The 3138-nt window shown below is 46.7% G+C and overlaps 1 pseudogene; it reads right to left on the bottom strand.

The window, feature by feature from the left end:
• Positions 1 to 226: 226 nt before the first annotated feature.
• Positions 227 to 2689, bottom strand: LOC102921019 (pre-mRNA-splicing factor CWC22 homolog pseudogene; annotated as a pseudogene).
• Positions 2690 to 3138: the final 449 nt, after the last annotated feature.

The raw sequence follows: 3138 nt of genomic DNA, 5'->3' as shown, positions 1-3138 counted from the left end.
GAAAGGTGTGTGCCTCTATTGCCTGGCCCTGTTTCTGCCCTAGACTGAATCAACCTTGTGTGATCCAGGGTGGCTTTGAACTCACAGAGATCCAGAAGGATCTCTGCCTTCCTACTGCTAGGATTAAATGTGTGCGCTGCCACTGCCTGGCTTCTAGTTTCCTCTCGTGCGTATTTTTGTTCTCTGATCTCCAGAAAAATTTTATTAGGGAACACAATATATCACATTTTTTTCAATGAGCATTTGTTCCTTTTATTCACAAAACATAACGATCACTGCTCTGTTGAGAGAGACCCTTTTCTTTATGATTTACAGAAGACCTAGAGAAGTATCAATCATAAAACATGTCCAATAGTAAACATCTTTAAAATGTACAGACACAGACAGCTATTTTATACAAGAGTTCTCTATACAACCCATCAATGGAGAAAAGGCCTTAGAAGTGAGTGAGTGTCAGGCCCAATCAGTTGACATTGGAATTATTTTCATCTCATTGGAGACATTCCTCTCCTCTGGTCCTGATGTCTTGGTTCTCTCGAATGTTCAGAGTATCTGGTCAAGTTTCCCATCATCTCTCAGCTCCATTCTGATATCTGTGGTCCTCAGGTTCAGGGCCTCACTGTCCTCTACTCCTTCCCTTGCCTTGGAGCCATCTTCATCTGAGGCTGTCACTGTCCTGATTTCGGGTCCTTTGCTTCTCCATGTGAGAAAAAGACACTCTTCTGTTTCATGGCTTCCCCTTTGGCTCAGCATGCTCGTCTGCCAGCTGCCTGTGCCTGTCTCGGTCTCGGCCATTCCCAACTCTACTGTAACTATAGTCTTGGGAAGGAAGGCTTCTGCTGGCCATGTCCCTTGCTAGGGGATCTCTCCAGTGAGCATTTTGTGAGTTTTGAGCTCTGTGTCTCTCAGACCTTGCTCTCAGCTCAGCAGTTAAACTGCCGAGACCTACGGAATGGAAGAAGTTGATGGCAATCCGGGTATTCTGGGGATTGTCACGAGGTAATAGTCCTTCCAAGAATGGCTGTAGAGTTTCATCTTTGAATCTCGCCTTCAGTTTAGGAAGACCCAAGGATTCACAGAGCTCCTGGGAAAAGACTGAGAAAATTCCACTAGATGATGTAGTTGTTTCTTCACTCAGCTTCCTGCAGTCAAGAACGATCCACGCAAGTGAATCGGTGCACAAAAGGTGAGCAGAGAACTGAGCGATGTTTCTCAGTTTGTTAGTCTCTAAGCAGTGGATCCTGTCATACTGTTCTCTCAGTAGCCTCATAAAGGATTCTGAGTATTCTTTTCTCAGCATGCACAACCGCCCACCTAACAAGCTGAAACATGGTTGGTGCGCCCTCTGCTGGGCACAGCAATTAACAATCACTCTGCACAGCTCTTGTGTTTGGCTCTCAGCCAACTCCATTTTCAGCACCTTGTGTGCACATTCCTCAACACTTAAACTGCACTGATGAGCACGATATACTGTATGGTGAAATGAGACTAGATCCATTTCTGTTTTGTCATGGATGGGTACTTTTTGTCCTCCCTCTTCTCCATCTTCCACTTCCTCATTCTTCTCCTTCTCCTCCTCACTACTTCCAGCCTCTGGGTCTGTGTTTGAATCATTGTGTCCATCAAGAATTTCATTTTTAATTGCTTTATATTTCTCTTCATTTACCATAAAACTAGGATCCATGTTGAAAACCTTGAGATCATCATCTAGATCATAGTCATCCTCTAAGAGGAACTTGTGGGTGAACAGATCATCTCCTTCCACTAAATCGAGTCCTTCCAGAATAACAGGGTGGTCCTTGAATCTGTCCTTCCGGACAGCAAGCATCACTTCAATCATGTGCTGAACTCTTTTGTCCACCTCAGACTCGTGGAGAATGTTTCACAGGCGTTCAAAGATGGCATCGATGCCTCTTGGGGACACCTGGGTTAATGTGAGGCCACACTCCTTGAGGAAGGCCACAGCCATCTCGACGCTGTCATACATTGGTCTCTCCAACAACAGAGCGAGCATCTGCAGGCCCAGCACCTCATGGGCCACGTTTTGATTGAGAAGATGGGCCACAAATTTTGAAGCCGCCAGGCAAAGAGGCTTGTCATTTCTTTGGTAGCCTTTCCGGAAGTTCAGGATCAGTCTCTTGGGGACCAGTGCTCCAGTCTGTGGGAATTTTGAGTTGATGATGGCAACCAGAGCTTCATCTACATGAGTGGAGATGGAGAAACACTCTGCCAAAAAAACAGACCTGGACAGCAGTCCTCTCCCTCGGTCTATGTTCTCCTGAAGGAGCTCTTGGATGATAATCCTGAGGTTTGAAATATTAATCTTGTTTATTAAGCCCTGGATTGACTTCTTCAGGGCCTCCCAGCTCAGCCTCTGGTAGGCTAGGCTGTTTTTATCACTGGTCTGTTCCTGCATCCTCCTGAGCTTTGCAGGGGGAATAGACACTCCCCCAGGTAGGACAAGCTGCAGGTCCTGCTCATCCTTCTTCTTCTTCTTCCTGGCAGGTTCTTCCAGAGTAGAACTCTAGGGGACTGCTCTTTCTGGGCTCCTTCTTCCAGGAGGTGGGGATTTCTGGGACCTTTTCCTTGCTCTGCATTTTTCTTGGTCCCTACTTCTGTCTTCTGGGGAGGAGTTCCATTGGCATGAGTTGTGGCTCTCCCTTCTGTCATGACCCCAGGAGGGTTTCATGTTGACCCGGTCTAGACTCCTCAAGTTGGTTCAAGAAACAAGTACCTCAGGGGTCTGAGTTCCTTGACAGTTTTCTTTTTCTGTCTCCACAGGTCACCACTGCGGCTTCTCAGGCCCCAAAGGGGAGATCCTGTTTCCACAAATCCTCTGACTGAATGTCTCCGTGTCCTCAGCTGAGAGGAACTAAGGGGAAAAAAAGAAGGGCATAGCCAACAGACCTCTAGGTCCTGTCTCCTCGCGTCTTATGTACCTTTCTCCGCCCTGCTTTTTCACTTCTTTCCTAGTGCTGGGATTAAAGACGTGTGTAACACACATCTCTAACACGTCTTATTCATAAAAACCTCAGGGCCAGCTAGAGGGGTATATCTGAAAGATCAGAGAAACAGAACAAGCCACAATCAACCCCGCCTTCCCAATTTCTTGGCCGATTCTGTTTCCTCAAACTGGAA

The sequence above is a fragment of the Peromyscus maniculatus genome, chromosome 10 (assembly GCF_049852395.1).
Source record: "Peromyscus maniculatus bairdii isolate BWxNUB_F1_BW_parent chromosome 10, HU_Pman_BW_mat_3.1, whole genome shotgun sequence".
NCBI lineage: Eukaryota > Metazoa > Chordata > Mammalia > Rodentia > Cricetidae > Peromyscus > Peromyscus maniculatus.
This window is presented reverse-complemented; position numbering and strand designations above follow the sequence as displayed.